The following is a 25,437-nucleotide window of genomic DNA, read 5'->3' as shown; positions in this document are numbered from 1 at the left end:
TATCATTACTATGCAGTGTTATGAAATTCTATCTTCTACTGCCTATGAGATAAATACGTGTTGGCTAAGAAATTACTGTATGGCATTGATTACATCCATACAACGAATGTATTCATATAGCATGCATGCTAAAGTCACATGAAGTACTCTGCTAAGGAATCACTATATGACATTGATTACAACGAATAGGAAATACGGTTATATAGCAAAAGCAACTAGTGGTATTTCCAAAATCTCTGCTAGCATTACATAGTATTACGAAATTCTATCTTCTACTGCCTATGAGATAAATACGTGTTGGCTAAGATATTGCTGCATGGCATTGATTACATCCATGCAACGAATATATTCATATAGCATGCATGCTAAAGTCACGTGAAGTACTCAGCTAAGAAATCACTGTATGTCATTGATTACATCCATACAACGAATAGGAAATACGGTTATATAGCAAAAGCTACTAGTGGTATTTCCAAAAAACTCTGCTAGCATTACGAAATTCAATCTTCTACTTATGGTTATGATAACCATAAGTACGTTGGCTAAGGAATTACATTATATCACTGATTACATTGATACAACGAATAGGATATATACCTGCTATATCCATATAGCATGCATGCTACAGACATGATTACATGTATAGCATGTATATTACATGTATAGCATGCATGCTGCAGACACCTTAAATACTCGGCTAAGAAATCGCTTTATGTCATTCATTGTATCCAAAGAATGTAATCAATGTAGTAGTGAATACTACTACATCGTATATTACATTGTATTATGGAATACTCTATTCTCTGTTATTATTACAAAGTATTATGAAAGTCTAGTATTACGAAATTCTATCTTCTACTGGGTATGATAACCTTAAGTACGTTGGCTAAGGAATTACATTATGTCACTGATTACATCGATACAACGAATAGGATATATACCTGCTATATCCATATACCATGCATGCTACAGACATGATTACATGTATAGCATGTATATTACATGTATAGCATGCATGCTACAGACACCTTAAATACTCGGCTAAGAAATCGCTTTGTCATTCATTGCATCCAAAGAATGTATTGTTTGCATCCAAAGTACGTAATCAATGTAGTAGTGAATACTATTTCATCGTATATTACATTGTATTATGGAATACTCTATTCTCTGTTATTATTACAAAGTATTATGAAAGTCTATCCTACTGGGTATGATCTTGAAATAGTTTTTCAGATGCATTAAATCAACTAGTGCTACTACTATCATTACTATGCAGTGTTATGAAATTCTATCTTCTACTGCCTATGAGATAAATACGTGTTGGCTAAGAAATTACTGTATGGCATTGATTACATCCATACAACGAATGTATTCATATAGCATGCATGCTAAAGTCACATGAAGTACTCTGCTAAGGAATCACTATATGACATTGATTACAGCGAATAGGAAATACGGTTATATAGCAAAAGCAACTAGTGGTAGTTCCAAAATCTCTGCTAGCATTACATAGTATTACGAAATTCTATCTTCTACTGCCTATGAGATAAATATGTGTTGGCTAAGATATTGCTGCATGGCATTGATTACATCCATGCAACGAATATATTCATATAGCATGCATGATAAAGTCACGTAAAGTACTCAGCTAAGAAATCACTGTATGTCATTGATTACATCCATACAACGAATAGGAAATACGGTTATATAGCAAAAGCTACTAGTGGTATTTCCAAAAAACTCTGCTAGCACTACGAAATTCTATCTTCTACTGCGTATGATAACCATAAGTACGTTGGCTAAGGAATTACATTATATCAATGATTACATTGATACAACGAATAGGATATATACCAGCTATATCCATATAGCATGCATGCTACTGACATGATTACATGTATAGCATGTATATTACATGTATAGCATGCATGCTACAGACACCTTAAATACTCGGCTAAGAAATCGCTTTATGTCATTCATTGCATCCAAAGAATGTATTCATTGCATCCAAAGAACGTAATCAATGTAGTAGTGAATACTACTACATCGTATATTACATTGTATTATGGAATACTCTATTCTCTGTTATTATTACAAAGTATTATGAAAGTCTATCCTACTGGGTATGATCTTGAAATAGTTTTTCAGATGTATTAAATCAACTAGTGCTACTACTATCATTACTATGCAGTGTTATGAAATTCTATCTTCTACTGCCTATGAGATAAATACGTGTTGGCTAAGAAATTACTGTATGGCATTGATTACATCCATACAACGAATGTATTCATATAGCATGCATGCTAAAGTCACATGAAGTACTCTGCTAAGGAATCACTATATGTCATTGATTACAACGAATAGGAAATACGGTTATATAGCAAAAGCAACTAGTGGTAGTTCCAAAATCTCTGCTAGCATTACCTAGTATTACGAAATTCTATCTTCTACTGGGTATGATAACCTTAAGTACGTTGGCTAAGGAATTACATTATGTCACTGATTACATCGATACAACGAATAGGATATATACCTGCTATATCCATATACCATGCATGCTACAGACATGATTACATGTATAGCATGTATATTACATGTATAGCATGCATGCTACAGACACCTTAAATACTCGGCTAAGAAATCGCTTTATGTCATTCATTGCATCCAAAGAATGTATTGTTTGCATCCAAAGTACGTAATCAATGTAGTAGTGAATACTATTTCATCGTATATTACATTGTATTATGGAATACTCTATTCTCTGTTATTATTACTAAGTATTATGAAAGTCTATCCTACTGGGTATGATCTTGAAATAGTTTTTCAGATGCATTAAATCAACTAGTGCTACTACTATCATTACTATGCAGTGTTATGAAATTCTATCTTCAACTGCCTAAGAGATAATCTTTAAATACGTGTTGGCTAAGAAATTGTTGTATGGCATTGATTACATCCATACAACGAATGTATTCATATAGCATGCATGCTAAAGTCACGTTAAGTACTCGGCTAAGGAATCACTATATGTCATTGATTACAATAAATAGGAAATACGGTTATATAGCAAAAGCAACTAGTGGTAGTTCCAAAATCTCTGCTAGCATTACATAGTATTACGAAATTCTATCTTCTACTGCCTATGAGATAAATACGTGTTGGCTAAGACACTGCTGCATGGCATTGATTACATCCATGCAACGAATATATTCATATAGCATGCATGCTAAAGTCACGTGAAGTACTCAGCTAAGAAATCACTGTATGTCATTTACATCCATACAACGAATAGGAAATACGGTTATATAGCAAAAGCTACTAGTGGTATTTCCAAAAACTCTGCTAGCATTACGAAATTCTATCTTCTACTGGGTATGATAACCATAAGTACGTTGGCTAAGGAATTACATTATGTCACTGATTACATTGATACAACGAATAGGATATATACCTGCTATATCCATATAGCATGCATGCTACAGACATGATTACATGTATAGCATGTATATTACATGTATAGCATGCATGCTACAGACACCTTAAATACTCGGCTAAGAAATCGCTTTATGTCATTCATTGCATCCAAAGAATGTATTGTTTGCATCCAAAGTACGTAATCAATGTAGTAGTGAATACTATTTCATCGTATATTACATTGTATTATGGAATACTCTATTCTCTGTTATTATTACAAAGTATTATGAAAGTCTATCCTACTGGGTATGATCTTGAAATAGTTTTTCAGATGCATTAAATCAACTAGTGCTACTACTATCATTACTATGCAGTGTTATGAAATTCTATCTTCTACTGCCTATGAGATAAATACGTGTTGGCTAAGAAATTACTGTATGGCATTGATTACATCCATACAACGAATGTATTCATATAGCATGCATGCTAAAGTCACATGAAGTACTCTGCTAAGGAATCACTATATGACATTGATTACAGCGAATAGGAAATACGGTTATATAGCAAAAGCAACTAGTGGTAGTTCCAAAATCTCTGCTAGCATTACATAGTATTACGAAATTCTATCTTCTACTGCCTATGAGATAAATATGTGTTGGCTAAGATATTGCTGCATGGCATTGATTACATCCATGCAACGAATATATTCATATAGCATGCATGCTAAAGTCACGTAAAGTACTCAGCTAAGAAATCACTGTATGTCATTGATTACATCCATACAACGAATAGGAAATACGGTTATATAGCAAAAGCTACTAGTGGTATTTCCAAAAAACTCTGCTAGCACTACGAAATTCTATCTTCTACTGGGCATGATAACCATAAGTACGTTGGCTAAGGAATTACATTATATCAATGATTACATTGATACAACGAATAGGATATATACCTGCTATATCCATATAGCATGCATGCTACTGACATGATTACATGTATAGCATGTATATTACATGTATAGCATGCATGCTGCAGACACCTTAAATACTCGGCTAAGAAATCGCTTTATGTCATTCATTGTATCCAAAGAATGTAATCAATGTAGTAGTGAATACTATTACATCGTATATTACATTGTATTATGGAATACTATATTCTCTGTTATTATTACAAAGTATTATGAAAGTCTATCCTACTGGGTATGATCTTGAAATAGTTTTTCAGATGTATTAAATCAACTAGTGCTACTACTATCATTACTATGCAGTGCAATGAAATTCTATCTTCTACTGCCTATGAGATAAATACGTGTTGGCTAAGAAATTACTGTATGGCATTGATTACATCCATACAACGAATGTATTCATATAGCATGCATGCTAAAGTCACGTGAAGTACTCTGCTAAGGAATCACTATATGTCATTGATTACAACGAATAGGAAATACGGTTATATAGCAAAAGCAACTAGTGGTAGTTCCAAAATCTCTGCTAGCATTACATAGTATTACGAAATTCTATCTTCTACTGGGTATGATAACCTTAAGTACGTTGGCTAAGGAATTACATTATGTCACTGATTACATCGATACAACGAATAGGATATATACCTGCTATATCCATATACCATGCATGCTACAGACATGATTACATGTATAGCATGTATATTACATGTATAGCATGCATGCTACAGACACCTTAAATACTCGGCTAAGAAATCGCTTTATGTCATTCATTGCATCCAAAGAATGTATTGTTTGCATCCAAAGTACGTAATCAATGTAGTAGTGAATACTATTTCATCGTATATTACATTGTATTATGGAATACTCTATTCTCTGTTATTATTACAAAGTATTATGAAAGTCTATCCTACTGGGTATAATCTTGAAATAGTTTTTCAGATGCATTAAATCAACTAGTGCTACTACTATCATTACTATGCAGTGTTATGAAATTCTATCTTCTACTGCCTGTGAGATAAATACGTGTTGGCTAAGAAATTACTGCATGGCATTGATTACATCCATGCAACGAATATATTCATATAGCATGCATGCTAAAGTCACGTGAAGTACTCGGCTAAGAAATCACTGTAATTGATTACATCCATACAACGAATAGGAAGTACGGTTATATAGCAAAAGCAACTAGTGGTATTTCCAAATACTCTGCTAGCATTACATAGTATTACGAAATTCTATCTTCTACTGCGTATGATAACCTTAAGTACTCGTTGGCGAAGGAATTACATTATGTCAGTGATTACATCGATACAACGAATAGGATATATACCTGCTATATCCATATAGCATGCATGCTACTGACATGATTACATGTATAGCATGTATATTACATGTATAGCATGCATGCTACAGACACCTTAAATACTCGGCTAAGAAATCGCTTTATGTCATTCATTGCATCCAAAGAATGTATTCATTGCATCCAAAGAACGTAATCAATGTAGCAGTGAATAATATTACCTCGTATATTACATTGTATTATGGAATACTCTATTCTCTGTTATTATTACAAAGTATTATGAAAGTCTATCCTACTGGGTATGATCTTGAAATAGTTTTTCAGATGCATTAAATCAACTAGTGCTACTACTATCATTACTATGCAGTGTTATGAAATTCTATCTTCTACTGCCTATGAGATAAATACGTGTTGGCTAAGACATTGCTGCATGGCATTGATTACATCCATGCAACGAATATATTCATATAGCATGCATGCTAAAGTCACGTGAAGTACTCGGCTAAGAAATCACTGTAATTGATTACATCCATACAACGAATAGGAAGTACGGTTATATAGCAAAAGCAACTAGTGGTATTTCCAAATACTCTGCTAGCATTGCATAGTATTACGAAATTCTATCTTCTACTGCGTATGATAACCTTAAGTACTCGTTGGCGAAGGAATTACATTATGTCAGTGATTACATCGATACAACGAATAGGATATATACCTGCTATATCCATATAGCATGCATGCTACTGACATGATTACATGTATAGCATGTATATTACATGTATAGCATGCATGCTACAGACACCTTAAATACTCGGCTAAGAAATCGCTTTATGTCATTCATTGCATCCAAAGAATGTATTCATTGCATCCAAAGAACGTAATCAATGTAGCAGTGAATAATATTACAGGTTATCATACCCAGTAGAAGATAGAATTTCGTAATACTATGTAATGCTAGCAGAGTATTTGGAAATACCACTAGTTGCTTTTGCTATATAACCGTACTTCCTATTCATTGTATGGATGTAATCAATTACAATGATTTCTTAGCCGAGTTCTTCACGTGACTTTAGCATGCATGCTATATGAATATATTCGTTGCATGGATGTAATCAATGCCATGCAGCAATGTCTTAGCCAACACGTATTTATCTCATAGGCAGTAGAAGATAGAATTTCATAACACTGCATAGTGATGATAGTAGTAGCACTAGTTGATTTAATGCATCTGAAAAACTATTTCAAGATCATACCCAGTAGGATAGACTTTCATAATACTTTGTAATAATAACAGAGAATAGAGTAATCCATAATACAATGTAATATATGATGTAATAGTATTCACCACTACATTGATCACGTACTTTGCATGCAAACAATACATTCTTTGGATGCAATGAATGACATAAAGCGATTTCTTAGCCGAGTATTTAAGGTGTCTGTAGCATGTATGCTATACATGTAATATACATGTAATCATGTCTGTAGCATGCATGCTATATAGATATAGCAGGTATATATCCTATTCGTTGTATCGATGTAATCAGTGACATAATGTAATTCCTTAGCCAAAGAGTAAAGGTTATCATACTCTGTAGAAGATAGAATTTCGTAATACTATGTAATGCTAGCAGAGAATTTGGAAATACCACTAGCTGCTTTTGCTATATAATCGTATTTTCTATTCGTTGTGTGGATGTAATCAATGACATACAGTGATTCCTTAGCCGAGTACTTCACGTGACTTTAGCATGCATCCTACATGAATACATTCGTTGTATGGATGTAATCAATGCCATACAGCAATTTCTTAGCCAACACGTATTTAAGATTAAATTATAGGCAGTTGAAGATAGAATTACATAACACTGCATAGTAATGATAGTAGTAGCACTAGTTGATTTAATACATCTGAAAAACTATTTCAAGATCATACATACTCGGCTAAGAAATCGCTTTATGTCATTCATTGCATCCAAAGAATGTATTCATTGTATCCAAAGAATGTAATCAATGTAGTTGTGAATACGACTACATCGTATATTACATTGTATTATGGAATACTCTATTCTCTGTTATTATTACAAAGTATTATGAAAGTCTATCCTACTGGGTATGATCTTGAAATAGTTTTAAAGATGTATTAAATCAACTAGTGCTACTACTATCATTACTATGCAGTGTTATGAAATTCTATCTTCAACTGCCTATGAGATAATCTTAAATACGTGTTGGCTAAGTAATTGCTGTATGGCATTGATTACATCCATACAATGAATGTATTCATATAGCATGCATGCTAAAGTCACGTGAAGTACTCGGCTAAGGAATCACTATATGTCATTTATTACAACGAATAGGGAATACGGTCATATAGCAAAAGCAACTAGTGGTATTTCCAAATTCTCTGCTAGCATTACATAGTATTACGAAATTCTATCTTCTACTGGGTATGATAACCTTAAGTACTCGTTGGCTAAGGAATTACATTATGTCAGTGATTACATCGATACAACGAATAGGATATATACCTGCTATATCCATATAGCATGCATGCTATATGAATATATTCGTTGCATGGATGTAATCAATGCCATGCAGCAATGTCTTAGCCAACACGTATTTATCTCATAGGCAGTAGAAGATAGAATTTCATAACACTGCATAGTAATGATAGTAATAGCACTAGTTGATTTAATGCATCTGAAAAACTTTTTCAAGATCATACCCAGTAGGATAGACTTTCATAATACATTGTAATAATAACAGAGAATAGAGTATTCCATAATACAACGTAATATACGATGTAATAGTATTCACTACTACATTGAGTACGTACTTTGGATGCAATGAATACATTCTTTGGATGCAATGAATGACATAAAGCGATTTCTTAGCCGAGTATTTAAGGTGTCTGTAGCATGCATGCTATACATGTAATATACATGCTATACATGTAATCATGTCTGTAGCATGCATGCTATATGGATATAGCAGGTATATATCCTATTCGTTGTACCGATGTAATCAGTGACATAATGTAATTCCTTAGCCAACGAGTACTTAAGGTTATCATACCCAGTAGAAGATAGAATTTCGTAATACTATGTAATGCTAGCAGAGATTTTGGAACTACCACTAGTTGCTTTTGCTATATAACCGTATTTCCTATTCGTTGTAATCAATGACATATAGTGATTCCTTAGCCGAGTACTTCACGTGACTTTTGCATGCATGCTATATGAATACATTCGTTGTATGGATGTAATCAATGCCATACAGCAATTTCTTAGCCAACACGTATTTAAGATTATCTCATAGGCAGTTGAAGATAGAATTTCATAACACTGCATAGTAATGATAGTAGTAGCACTAGTTGATTTAATACATCTGAAAAACTATTTCAAGATCATACCCAGTAGGATAGACTTTCATAATACTTTGTAATAATAACAGAGAATAGAGTATTCCATAATACAATGTAATATACGAAGTAATAGTATTCACTACTACATTGATTACGTTCTTTGGATGCAATGAATACATTCTTTGGATGCAATGAATGACATAATGCGATTTCTTAGCCGAGTATTTAAGGTGTCTGTAGCATGCATGCTATACATGTAATATACATGCTATACATGTAATCATGTCTGTAGCATGCATGCTATATGGATATAGCAGGTATATATCCTATTTGTTGTATCGATGTAATCAGTGACATAATGTAATTCCTTAGCCAATGAGTACATAAGGTTATCAAACGCAGTAGAAGATAGAATTTTGTAATACTATGTAATGCTAGCAGAGTATTTGGAAATACCACGTTGCTTTTGCTATATAACCGTATTTCCTATTTGTTGTATGAATGTAATCAATGACATACAGTGATTTCTTAGCTGAGTACTTCACGTGACTTTAGCATGCATGCTATATGAATATATTTGTTGCATGGATGTAATCTATACCATGCAGCAATGTCTTAGCCAACACGTATTCATCTCATAGGCAGTAGAAGATAGAATTTCGTAATACTATGCAATGCTATCAGAGATTTTGGAACTACCACTAGTTGCTTTTGCTATATAACCGTATTTCCTATTCGTTGTAATCAATGACATATAGTGATTCCTTAGCCTAGTACTTCACGTGACTTTAGCATGCATGCTATATGAATACATTCGTTGTATGGATGTAATCAATGCCATACAGCAATTTCTTAGCCAACACGTATTTAAGATTATCTCATAGGGAGTTGAAGATAGAATTTCATAACACTGCATAGTAATGATAGTAGTAGCACTAGTTGATTTAATACATCTGAAAAACTATTTCAAGATCATACCCAGTAGGATAGACTTTCATAATACTTTGTAATAATAACAGAGAATAGAGTATTCCATAATACAATGTAATATACGATGTAATAGTATTCACTACTACATTGAGTACGTACTTTGGATGCAATGAATACATTCTTTGGATGCAATGAATGACATAAAGCGATTTCTTAGCCGAGTATTTAAGGTGTCTGTAGCATGCATGCTATACATGTAATATACATGCTATACATGTAATCATGTCTGTAGCATGCATGCTATATGGATATAGCAGGTATATATCCTATTCGTTGTACCGATGTAATCAGTGACATAATGTAATTCCTTAGCCAACGAGTACTTAAGGTTATCATACCCAGTAAAAGATAGAATTTCGTAATACTATGTAATGCTAGCAGAGATTTTGGAACTACCACTAGTTGCTTTTGCTATATAACCGTATTTCCTATTCGTTGTAATCAATGACATATAGTGATTCCTTAGCCGAGTACTTCACGTGACTTTTGCATGCATGCTATATGAATACATTCGTTGTATGGATGTAATCAATGCCATACAGCAATTTCTTACACAACACGTATTTAAGATTATCTCATAGGCAGTTGAAGATAGAATTTCATAACACTGCATAGTAATGATAGTAGTAGCACTAGTTGATTTAATACATCTGAAAAACTATTTCAAGATCATACCCAGTAGGACAGACTTTCATAATACTTTGTAATAATAACAGAGAATAGAGTATTCCATAATACAATGTAATATACGAAGTAATAGTGTTCACTACTACATTGATTACGTTCTTTGGATGCAATGAATACATTCTTTGGATGCAATGAATGACATAATGCGATTTCTTAGCCGAGTATTTAAGGTGTCTGTAGCATGCATGCTATACATGTAATATTCATGCTATACATGTAATCATGTCTGTAGCATGCATGCTATATGGATATAGCAGGTATATATCCTATTTGTTGTATCGATGTAATCAGTGACATAATGTAATTCCTTAGCCAATGAGTACTTAAGGTTATCATACGCAGTAGAAGATAGAATTTTGTAATACTATGTAATGCTAGCAGAGTATTTGGAAATACCACTAGTTGCTTTTGCTATATAACCGTATTTCCTATTTGTTGTATGAATGTAATCAATGACATACAGTGATTTCTTAGCTGAGTACTTCACGTGACTTTAGCATGCATGCTATATGAATATATTCGTTGCATGGATGTAATCAATGCCATGCAGCAATGTCTTAGCCAACACGTATTTATCTCATAGGCAGTAGAAGATAGAATTTCGTAATACTATGTAATGCTAGCAGAGATTTTGGAACTACCACTAGTTGCTTTTGCTATATAACCGTATTTCCTATTCGTTGTAATCAATGACATATAGTGATTCCTTAGCCTAGTACTTCACGTGACTTTAGCATGCATGCTATATGAATACATTTGTTGTATGGATGTAATCAATGCCATACAGCAATTTCTTAGCCAACACGTATTTAAGATTATCTCATAGGCAGTTGAAGATAGAATTTCATAACACTGCATAGTAATGATAGTAGTAGCACTAGTTGATTTAATACATCTGAAAAACTATTTCAAGATCATACCCAGTAGGATAGACTTTCATAATACATTGTAATAATAACAGAGAATAGAGTATTCCATAATACAATGTAATATACGATGTAATAGTATTCACTACTACATTGAGTACGTACTTTGGATGCAATGAATACATTCTTTGGATGCAATGAATGACATAAAGCGATTTCTTAGCCGAGTATTTAAGGTGTCTGTAGCATGCATGCTATACATGTAATATACATGCTATACATGTAATCATGTCTGTAGCATGCATGCTATATGGATATAGCAGGTATATATCCTATTCGTTGTATCGATGTAATCAGAGACATAATGTAATTCCTTAGCCAACGAGTATTTAAGGTTATCATACCCAGTAGAAGATAGAATTTCGTAATGCTATGTAATGCTAGCAGAGAATTTGGAAATACCACTAGTTGCTTTTGCTATATAACCATATTTCCTATTCGTTGTATGGATTTAATCAATGACATACAGTGATTTCTTATCCGAGTACTTCACGTGACTTTAGCATGCATGCTATATGAATATATTCGTTGCATGGATGTAATCAATGATGTAATCAATGCCATGCACCAATGTCTTAGCCAACACGTATTTATCTCATAGGCATTATAGAATTTCGTAATACTATGTAATGCTAGCAGAGATTTCGGAACTACCACTATTTGCTTTTGCTATATAACCGTATTTCCTATTCGTTGTAATCAATGACATATAGTGATTCCTTAGCCGAGTACTTCACGTGACTAGCATGTATATGAATACATTCGTTGTATGGATGTAATCAATGCCATACAGCAATTTCTTAGCCAACACGTATTTAAGATTAAATTATAGGCAGTTGAAGATAGAATTACATAACACTGCATAGTAATGATAGTAGTAGCACTAGTTGATTTAATACATCTGAAAAACTATTTCAAGATCATACCCAGTAGGATAGACTTTCATAATACTTTGTAATAATAACAGAGAATAGAGTATTCCATAACACAATGTAATATACGATGTAATAGTATTCACTAGTACATTGATTACGTACTTTGGATGCAATGAATACATTCTTTGGATGCAATGAATGACAAAAAGCGATTTCTTAGCCGAGAATTTAAGGTGTCTGTAGCATGCATGCTATACATGTAATATACATGCTATACATGTAATCATGTCTGTAGCATGCATGCTATATGGATATAGCAGGTATATATCCTATTCGTTGTATCGATGTAATCAGTGACATAATGTAATTCCTTAGCCAACGTACTTATGGTTATCATACCCAGTAGAAGATAGAATTTCGTAATACTATGTAATGCTAGCAGAGTATTTGGAAATACCACTAGTTGCTTTTGCTATATAACCGTATTTCCTATTTGTTGTAATCAATGACATATAGTGATTCCTTAGCCGAGTACTTCACGTGACTTTAGCATGCATGCTATATGAATATATTCGTTGCATGGATGTAATAAATGCCATGCAGCAATGTCTTAGCCAACACGTATTTAAAGATTATCTCTTAGGCAGTTGTAGCATGCATGCTATATGGATATATATCCTTTTTGTTGTATCGATGTAATCAGTGACATAATGCAATTCCTTAGCCAATGAGTACTTAAGGTTATCATACGCAGTAGAAGATAGAATTTCGTAATACTATGTAATGCTAGCAGAGTATTTGGAAATACCACTAGTTGCTTTTGCTATATAACCGTACTTCCTATTCGTTGTATGGATGTAATCAATTACAGTGATTTCTTAGCCCAGTACTTCACATGACATTAGCATGCATGCTATATGAATATATTCGTTGCATGGATGTAATCAATGCCATGCAGCAATGTCTTAGCCAACACGTATTTATCTCATAGGCAGTAGAAGATAGAATTTCATAACACTGCATAGTAATGATAGTAGTAGCACTAGTTGATTTAATGCATCTGAAAAACTATTTCAAGATCATACCCGGTAGGATAGACTTTCATAATACTTAGTAATAATAACAGAGAATAGAGTATTCCATAATACAATGTAATATACGATGAAATAGTATTCACTACTACATTGATTACGTACTTTGGATGCAAACAATACATTCTTTGGATGCAATGAATGACATAAAGCGATTTCTTAGCCAAGTATTTAAGGTGTCTGTAGCATGCATGCTATACATGTAATATACATGCTATACATGTAATCATGTCTGTAGCATGCATGGTATATGGATATAGCAGGTATATATCCTATTCGTTGTATCGATGTAATCAGTGACATAATGTAATTCCTTAGCCAACTTACGTAAGGTTATCATACCCAGTAGAAGATAGAATTTCGTAATACTATGTAATGCTAGCAGAGATTTTGGAACTATCACTAGTTGCTTTTGCTATATAACCGTATTTCCTATTCGTTGTAATCAATGACATATAGTGATTCCTTAGCAGAGTACTTCACGTGACTTTAGCATGCATGCTATATGAATACATTCGTTGTATGGATGTAATCAATGCCATACAGTAATTTCTTAGCCAACACGTATTTATCTCATAGGCAGTAGAAGATAGAATTTCATAACACGGCATAGTAATGATAGTAGTAGCACTAGTTGATTTAATACATCTGAAAAACTATTTCAAGATCATACCCAGTAGGATAGACTTTCATAATACTTTGTAATAATAACAGAGAATAGAGTATTCCATAATACAATGTAATATACGATGTAGTAGTATTCACTACTACATTGATTACATTCTTTGGATACAATGAATGACATAAAGCGATTTCTTAGCCGAGTATTTAAGGTGTCTGCAGCATGCATGCTATACATGTAATATACATGCTATACATGAAATCATGTCTGTAGCATGCATGCTATATGGATATAGCAGGTATATATCCTATTCGTTGTATCAATGTAATCAGTGACATAATGTAATTCCTTAGCCAACGTACTTATGGTTATCATACCCAGTAGAAGATAGAATTTCGTAATGCTAGCAGAGTATTTGGAAATACCACTAGTAGCTTTTGCTATATAACCGTATTTCCTATTCGTTGTATGGATGTAATCAATGACATACAGTGATTTCTTAGCTGAGTACTTCACGTGACTTTAGCATGCATGCTATATGAATATATTCGTTGCATGGATGTAATCAATGCCATGCAGCAATGTCTTAGCCAACAAGTATTTATCTCATAGGCAGTAGAAGATAGAATTTCGTAATACTATGTAATGCTAGCAGAGATTTTGGAACTACCACTAGTTGCTTTTGCTATATAACCGTATTTCCTATTTATTGTAATCAATGAAATATAGTGATTCCTTAGCCGAGTACTTAACGTGACTTTAGCATGCATGCTATATGAATACATTCGTTGTATGGATGTAATCAATGCCATACAACAATTTCTTAGCCAACACGTATTTAAAGATTATCTCTTAGGCAGTTGAAGATAGAATTTCATAACACTGCATAGTAATGATAGTAGTAGCACTAGTTGATTTAATACATCTGAAAAACTATTTCAAGATCATACCCAGTAGGATAGACTTTCATAATACTCTGTAATAATAACAGAGAATAGAGTATTCCATAATACAATGTAATATACGATGTAATAGTATTCACTACTACATTGATTACGTACTTTGGATGCAATGAATACATTCTTTGGATACAATGAATGACAAAAAGCGATTTCTTAGCCGAGAATTTAAGGTGTCTGTAGCATGCATGCTATACATGTAATATACATGCTATACATGTAATCATGTCTGTAGCATGCATGATATATGGATATAGCAGGTATATATCCTATTCGTTCGATCGATGTAATCAGTGACATAATGTAATTCCTTAGCCAATGAGTACTTCAGGTTATCATACGCAGTAGAAGATAGAATTTCGTAATACTATGTAATGCTAGCAGAGAATTTGGAAATACCACTAATTGCTTTTGCTATATAACCGTATTTCCTATTCGTTGTAATCAATGTCATATAGTGATTCCTTAGCAGAGTACTTCATGTGACTTTAGCATGCATGCTATATGAATACATTCGTTGTATGGATGTAATCAATGCCATACAGTAATTTCTTAGCCAACACGTATTTATCTCATAGGCAGTAGAAGATAGAATTTCATAGCACTGCATAGTAATGATAGTAGTAGCACTAGTTGATTTAATGCATCTGAAAAACTATTTCAAGATCATACCCAGTAGGATAGACTTTCTTAATACTTTGTAATAATAACAGAGAATAGAGTATTCCATAATACAATGTAATATACGATGTAATATTATTCACTACTACATTGATTACGTTCTTTGGATGCAATGAATACATTCTTTGGATGCAATGAATGACATAAAGCGATTTCTTAGCCGAGTATTTAAGGTGTCTATAGCATGCATGCTATACATGTAATATACATGCTATACATGTAATCATGTCAGTAGCATGCATGCTATATGGATATAGCAGGTATATATCCTATTCGTTGTATCGATGTAATCACTGACATAATGTAATTCCTTAGCCAATGAGTACTTAAGGTTATCATACGCAGTAGAAGATAGAATTTCGTAATACTATGTAATGCTACCAGAGTATTTGGAAATACCACTAGTTGCTTTTGCTATATAACCGTACTTCCTATTCGTTGTATGGATGTAATCAATTACAGTGATTCCTTAGCCGAGTACTTCACGTGACTTTAGCATGCATGCTATATGAATATATTCGTTGCATGGATGTAATCAATGCCATGCAGCAATGTGTTAGCCAACACGTATTTATCTCATAGGCAGTAGAAGATAGAATTTCATAACACTGCATAGTAATGGTAGTAGTAGCACTAGTTGATTTAATGCATCTGAAAAACTATTTCAAGATCATACCCAGTAGGATAGACTTTCATAATACTTTGTAATAATAACAGAGAATAGAGTATTCCATAATACAATGTAATATACGATGAAATAGTATTCACTACTACATTGATTACGTACTTTGGATGCAAACAATACATTCTTTGGATGCAATGAATGACATAAAGCGATTTCTTAGCCGAGTATTTAAGGTGTCTGTAGCATGCATGCTATACATGTAATATACATGCTATACATGTAATCATGTCTGTAGCATGCATGCTATATGGATATAGCAGGTATATATCCTATTCGTTGTATCGATGTAATCAGTGACATAATGTAATTCCTTAGCCAACGTACTTAAGGTTATCATACCCAGTAGAAGATAGAATTTCGTAATACTATGTAATGCTAGCAGAGATTTTGGAACTACCCTAGTTGCTTTTGCTATATAACCGTATTTCCTATTCGTTGTAATCAATGACATATAGTGATTCCTTAGCAGAGTACTTCACGTGACTTTAGCATGCATGCTATATGAATACATTCGTTGTATGGATGTAATCAATGCCATACAGTAATTTCTTAGCCAACACGTATTTATCTCATAGGCAGTAGAAGATAGAATTTCATAACACGGCATAGTAATGATAGTAGTAGCACTAGTTGATTTAATACATCTGAAAAACTATTTCAAGATCATACCCAGTAGGATAGACTTTCATAATACTTTGTAATAATAACAGAGAATAGAGTATTCCATAATACAATGTAATATACGATGTAGTAGTATTCACTACTACATTGATTACATTCTTTGGATACAATGAATGACATAAAGCGATTTCTTAGCCGAGTATTTAAGGTGTCTGCAGCATGCATGCTATACATGTAATATACATGCTATACATGAAATCATGTCTGTAGCATGCATGCTATATGGATATAGCAGGTATATATCCTATTCGTTGTATCAATGTAATCAGTGACATAATGTAATTCCTTAGCCAACGTACTTATGGTTATCATACCCAGTAGAAGATAGAATTTCGTAATGCTAGCAGAGTATTTGGAAATACCACTAGTAGCTTTTGCTATATAACCGTATTTCCTATTCGTTGTATGGATGTAATCAATGACATACAGTGATTTCTTAGCTGAGTACTTCACGTGACTTTAGCATGCATGCTATATGAATATATTCGTTGCATGGATGTAATCAATGCCATGCAGCAATGTCTTAGCCAACAAGTATTTATCTCATAGGCAGTAGAAGATAGAATTTCGTAATACTATGTAATGCTAGCAGAGATTTTGGAACTACCACTAGTTGCTTTTGCTATATAACCGTATTTCCTATTTATTGTAATCAATGAAATATAGTGATTCCTTAGCCGAGTACTTAACGTGACTTTAGCATGCATGCTATATGAATACATTCGTTGTATGGATGTAATCAATGCCATACAACAATTTCTTAGCCAACACGTATTTAAAGATTATCTCTTAGGCAGTTGAAGATAGAATTTCATAACACTGCATAGTAATGATAGTAGTAGCACTAGTTGATTTAATACATCTGAAAAACTATTTCAAGATCATACCCAGTAGGATAGACTTTCATAATACTCTGTAATAATAACAGAGAATAGAGTATTCCATAATACAATGTAATATACGATGTAATAGTATTCACTACTACATTGATTACGTACTTTGGATGCAATGAATACATTCTTTGGATACAATGAATGACAAAAAGCGATTTCTTAGCCGAGAATTTAAGGTGTCTGTAGCATGCATGCTATACATGTAATATACATGCTATACATGTAATCATGTCTGTAGCATGCATGATATATGGATATAGCAGGTATATATCCTATTCGTTGGATCGATGTAATCAGTGACATAATGTAATTCCTTAGCCAATGAGTACTTCAGGTTATCATACGCAGTAGAAGATAGAATTTCGTAATACTATGTAATGCTAGCAGAGAATTTGGAAATACCACTAATTGCTTTTGCTATATAACCGTATTTCCTATTCGTTGTATGGATGTAATCAATGACATACAGTGATTTCTTAGCTGAGTACTTCACGTGACTTTAGCATGCATGCTATATGAATATATTCGTTGCATGGATGTAATCAATGCCATGCAGCAATGTCTTAGCCAACAAGTATTTATCTCATAGGCAGTAGAAGATAGAATTTCGTAATACTATGTAATGCTAGCAGAGATTTTGGAACTACCACTAGTTGCTTTTGCTATATAACCGTATTTCCTATTTATTGTAATCAATGAAATATAGTGATTCCTTAGCCGAGTACTTAACGTGACTTTAGCATGCATGCTATATGAATAAATTCGTTGTATGGATGTAATCAATGCCATACAACAATTTCTTAGCCAACACGTATTTAAAGATTATCTCTTAGGCAGTTGAAGATAGAATTTCATAACACTGCATAGTAATGATAGTAGTAGCACTAGTTGATTTAATACATCTGAAAAACTATTTCAAGATCATACCCAGTAGGATAGACTTTCATAATACTCTGTAATAATAACAGAGAATAGAGTATTCCATAATACAATGTAATATACGATGTAATAGTATTCACTACTACATTGATTACGTACTTTGGATGCAATGAATACATTCTTTGGATACAATGAATGACAAAAAGCGATTTCTTAGCCGAGAATTTAAGGTGTCTGTAGCATGCATGCTATACATGTAATATACATGCTATACATGTAATCATGTCTGTAGCATGCATGATATATGGATATAGCAGGTATATATCCTATTCGTTGGATCGATGTAATCAGTGACATAATGTAATTCCTTAGCCAATGAGTACTTCAGGTTATCATACGCAGTAGAAGATAGAATTTCGTAATACTATGTAATGCTAGCAGAGAATTTGGAAATACCACTAATTGCTTTTGCTATATAACCGTATTTCCTATTCGTTGTAATCAATGTCATATAGTGATTCCTTAGCAGAGTACTTCATGTGACTTTAGCATGCATGCTATATGAATACATTCGTTGTATGGATGTAATCAATGCCATACAGTAATTTCTTAGCCAACACGTATTTATCTCATAGGCAGTAGAAGATAGAATTTCATAGCACTGCATAGTAATGATAGTAGTAGCACTAGTTGATTTAATGCATCTGAAAAACTATTTCAAGATCATACCCAGTAGGATAGACTTTCTTAATACTTTGTAATAATAACAGAGAATAGAGTATTCCATAATACAATGTAATATACGATGTAATATTATTCACTACTACATTGATTACGTTCTTTGGATGCAATGAATACATTCTTTGGATGCAATGAATGACATAAAGCGATTTCTTAGCCGAGTATTTAAGGTGTCTGTAGCATGCATGCTATACATGTAATATACATGCTATACATGTAATCATGTCAGTAGCATGCATGCTATATGGATATAGCAGGTATATATCCTATTCGTTGTATCGATGTAATCACTGACATAATGTAATTCCTTAGCCAATGAGTACTTAAGGTTATCATACGCAGTAGAAGATAGAATTTCGTAATACTATGTAATGCTACCAGAGTATTTGGAAATACCACTAGTTGCTTTTGCTATATAACCGTACTTCCTATTCGTTGTATGGATGTAATCAATTACAGTGATTCCTTAGCCGAGTACTTCACGTGACTTTAGCATGCATGCTATATGAATATATTCGTTGCATGGATGTAATCAATGCCATGCAGCAATGTGTTAGCCAACACGTATTTATCTCATAGGCAGTAGAAGATAGAATTTCATAACACTGCATAGTAATGGTAGTAGTAGCACTAGTTGATTTAATGCATCTGAAAAACTATTTCAAGATCATACCCAGTAGGATAGACTTTCATAATACTTTGTAATAATAACAGAGAATAGAGTATTCCATAATACAATGTAATATACGATGAAATAGTATTCACTACTACATTGATTACGTACTTTGGATGCAAACAATACATTCTTTGGATGCAATGAATGACATAAAGCGATTTCTTAGCCGAGTATTTAAGGTGTCTGTAGCATGCATGCTATACATGTAATATACATGCTATACATGTAATCATGTCTGTAGCATGCATGCTATATGGATATAGCAGGTATATATCCTATTCGTTGTATCGATGTAATCAGTGACATAATGTAATTCCTTAGCCAACGTACTTAAGGTTATCATACCCAGTAGAAGATAGAATTTCGTAATACTATGTAATGCTAGCAGAGATTTTGGAACTACCCTAGTTGCTTTTGCTATATAACCGTATTTCCTATTCGTTGTAATCAATGACATATTGTGATTCCTTAGCAGAGTACTTCACGTGACTTTAGCATGCATGCTATATGAATACATTCGTTGTATGGATGTAATCAATGCCATACAGTAATTTCTTAGCCAACACGTATTTATCTCATAGGCAGTAGAAGATAGAATTTCATAACACGGCATAGTAATGATAGTAGTAGCACTAGTTGATTTAATACATCTGAAAAACTATTTCAAGATCATACCCAGTAGGATAGACTTTCATAATACTTTGTAATAATAACAGAGAATAGAGTATTCCATAATACAATGTAATATACGATGTAGTAGTATTCACTACTACATTGATTACATTCTTTGGATACAATGAATGACATAAAGCGATTTCTTAGTCGAGTATTTAAGGTGTCTGCAGCATGCATGCTATACATGTAATATACATGCTATACATGAAATCATGTCTGTAGCATGCATGCTATATGGATATAGCAGGTATATATCCTATTCGTTGTATCAATGTAATCAGTGACATAATGTAATTCCTTAGCCAACGTACTTATGGTTATCATACCCAGTAGAAGATAGAATTTCGTAATGCTAGCAGAGTATTTGGAAATACCACTAGTAGCTTTTGCTATATAACCGTATTTCCTATTCGTTGTATGGATGTAATCAATGACATACAGTGATTTCTTAGCTGAGTACTTCACGTGACTTTAGCATGCATGCTATATGAATATATTCGTTGCATGGATGTAATCAATGCCATGCAGCAATGTCTTAGCCAACAAGTATTTATCTCATAGGCAGTAGAAGATAGAATTTCGTAATACTATGTAATGCTAGCAGAGATTTTGGAACTACCACTAGTTGCTTTTGCTATATAACCGTATTTCCTATTTATTGTAATCAATGAAATATAGTGATTCCTTAGCCGAGTACTTAACGTGACTTTAGCATGCATGCTATATGAATACATTCGTTGTATGGATGTAATCAATGCCATACAACAATTTCTTAGCCAACACGTATTTAAAGATTATCTCTTAGGCAGTTGAAGATAGAATTTCATAACACTGCATAGTAATGATAGTAGTAGCACTAGTTGATTTAATACATCTGAAAAACTATTTCAAGATCATACCCAGTAGGATAGACTTTCATAATACTCTGTAATAATAACAGAGAATAGAGTATTCCATAATACAATGTAATATACGATGTAATAGTATTCACTACTACATTGATTACGTACTTTGGATGCAATGAATACATTCTTTGGATACAATGAATGACAAAAAGCGATTTCTTAGCCGAGAATTTAAGGTGTCTGTAGCATGCATGCTATACATGTAATATACATGCTATACATGTAATCATGTCTGTAGCATGCATGATATATGGATATAGCAGGTATATATCCTATTCGTTGGATCGATGTAATCAGTGACATAATGTAATTCCTTAGCCAATGAGTACTTCAGGTTATCATACGCAGTAGAAGATAGAATTTCGTAATACTATGTAATGCTAGCAGAGAATTTGGAAATACCACTAATTGCTTTTGCTATATAACCGTATTTCCTATTCGTTGTAATCAATGTCATATAGTGATTCCTTAGCAGAGTACTTCATGTGACTTTAGCATGCATGCTATATGAATACATTCGTTGTATGGATGTAATCAATGCCATACAGTAATTTCTTAGCCAACACGTATTTATCTCATAGGCAGTAGAAGATAGAATTTCATAGCACTGCATAGTAATGATAGTAGTAGCACTAGTTGATTTAATGCATCTGAAAAACTATTTCAAGATCATACCCAGTAGGATAGACTTTCTTAATACTTTGTAATAATAACAGAGAATAGAGTATTCCATAATACAATGTAATATACGATGTAATATTATTCACTACTACATTGATTACGTTCTTTGGATGCAATGAATACATTCTTTGGATGCAATGAATGACATAAAGCGATTTCTTAGCCGAGTATTTAAGGTGTCTGTAGCATGCATGCTATACATGTAATATACATGCTATACATGTAATCATGTCAGTAGCATGCATGCTATATGGATATAGCAGGTATATATCCTATTCGTTGTATCGATGTAATCACTGACATAATGTAATTCCTTAGCCAATGAGTACTTAAGGTTATCATACGCAGTAGAAGATAGAATTTCGTAATACTATGTAATGCTACCAGAGTATTTGGAAATACCACTAGTTGCTTTTGCTATATAACCGTACTTCCTATTCGTTGTATGGATGTAATCAATTACAGTGATTCCTTAGCCGAGTACTTCACGTGACTTTAGCATGCATGCTATATGAATATATTCGTTGCATGGATGTAATCAATGCCATGCAGCAATGTGTTAGCCAACACGTATTTATCTCATAGGCAGTAGAAGATAGAATTTCATAACACTGCATAGTAATGGTAGTAGTAGCACTAGTTGATTTAATGCATCTGAAAAACTATTTCAAGATCATACCCAGTAGGATAGACTTTCATAATACTTTGTAATAATAACAGAGAATAGAGTATTCCATAATACAATGTAATATACGATGAAATAGTATTCACTACTACATTGATTACGTACTTTGGATGCAAACAATACATTCTTTGGATGCAATGAATGACATAAAGCGATTTCTTAGCCGAGTAATTAAGGTGTCTGTAGCATGCATGCTATACATGTAATATACATGCTATACATGTAATCATGTCTGTAGCATGCATGCTATATGGATATAGCAGGTATATATCCTATTCGTTGTATCGATGTAATCAGTGACATAATGTAATTCCTTAGCCAACGTACTTAAGGTTATCATACCCAGTAGAAGATAGAATTTCGTAATACTATGTAATGCTAGCAGAGATTTTGGAACTACCCTAGTTGCTTTTGCTATATAACCGTATTTCCTATTCGTTGTAATCAATGACATATAGTGATTCCTTAGCAGAGTACTTCACGTGACTTTAGCATGCATGCTATATGAATACATTCGTTGTATGGATGTAATCAATGCCATACAGTAATTTCTTAGCCAACACGTATTTATCTCATAGGCAGTAGAAGATAGAATTTCATAACACTGCATAGTAATGATAGTAGTAGCACTAGTTGATTTAATGCATCTGAAAAATTATTTCAAGATCATACCCAGTAGGATAGACTTTCTTAATACTTTGTAATAATAACAGAGAATAGAGTATTCCATAATACAATGTAATATACGATGTAATAGTATTCACTACTACATTGATTACGTTCTTTGGATGCAATGAATACATTCTTTGGATGCAATGAATGACATAAAGCGATTTCTTAGCCGAGTATGTATGATCTTGAAATAGTTTTTCAGATGTATTAAATCAATTAGTGCTACTACTATCATTACTATGCAGTGTAATGTAATTCTATCTTCAACTGCCTATAATTTAATCTTAAATACGTGTTGGCTAAGAAATTGCTGTATGGCATTGATTACATCCATACAACGAATGTATTCATATAGCATGCATGCTAATGTCACGTGAAGTACTCGGCTAAGGAATCACTATATGTCATTGATTACAACGAATAGGAAATACGGTTATATAGCAAAAGCAACTAGTGGTAGTTCCAAAATCTCTGCTAGCATTGCATAGTATTACGAAATTCTATCTTCAACTGCCTATGAGATAAATACGTGTTGGCTAAGACATTGCTGCATGGCATTGATTACATCCATGCAACGAATATATTCATATAGCATGCATGCTAAAGTCACGTGAAGTACTCGGCTAAGAAATCACTGTATGTCATTGATTACATCCATACAACGAATAGAAAATACGATTATATAGCAAAAGCAGCTAGTGGTATTTCCAAATTCTCTGCTAGCATTACATAGTATTACGAAATTCTATCTTCTACAGAGTATGATAACCTTAAGTACTCTTTGTCTAAGGAATTACATTATGTCACTGATTACATCGATACAACGAATAGGATATATACCTGCTATATCTATATAGAATGCATGCTACAGACATGATTACATGTATATTACATGTATAGCATGCATGCTACAGACACCTTAAATACTCGGTTAAGAAATCGCTTTATGCCATTCATTGCATCAAAAGAATGTATTCATTGCATCCAAAGTACGTAATCAATGTAGTAGTGAATACTACTACATCGTATATTACATTGTATTATGGAATACTCTATTCTCTGTTATTATTACAAAGTTTTATGAAAGTCTATCCTACTGGGTATGTTCTTGAAATAGTTTTTCAGATGTATTAAATCAACTAGTGCTACTACTATCATTACTATGCAGTGTTATGTAATTCTATCTTCAACTGCCTATAATTTAATCTTAAATACGTGTTGGCTAAGAAATTGCTGTATGGCATTGATTACATCCATACAACGAATGTATTCATATAGCATGCATGCTAAAGTCACATGAAGTCCTCGGCTAAGGAATCACTATATGTCATTGATTACAACGAATAAGAAATACGGTTATATAGCAAAAGCAACTATCGGTAGTTCCA

The sequence above is a fragment of the Paroedura picta genome, chromosome 1 (assembly GCF_049243985.1).
Source record: "Paroedura picta isolate Pp20150507F chromosome 1, Ppicta_v3.0, whole genome shotgun sequence".
Classification (NCBI taxonomy): Eukaryota; Metazoa; Chordata; class Lepidosauria; order Squamata; family Gekkonidae; genus Paroedura; species Paroedura picta.
The sequence above is the reverse complement of the archived record's forward strand: the minus strand, read 5'-3'. Positions refer to the sequence as shown.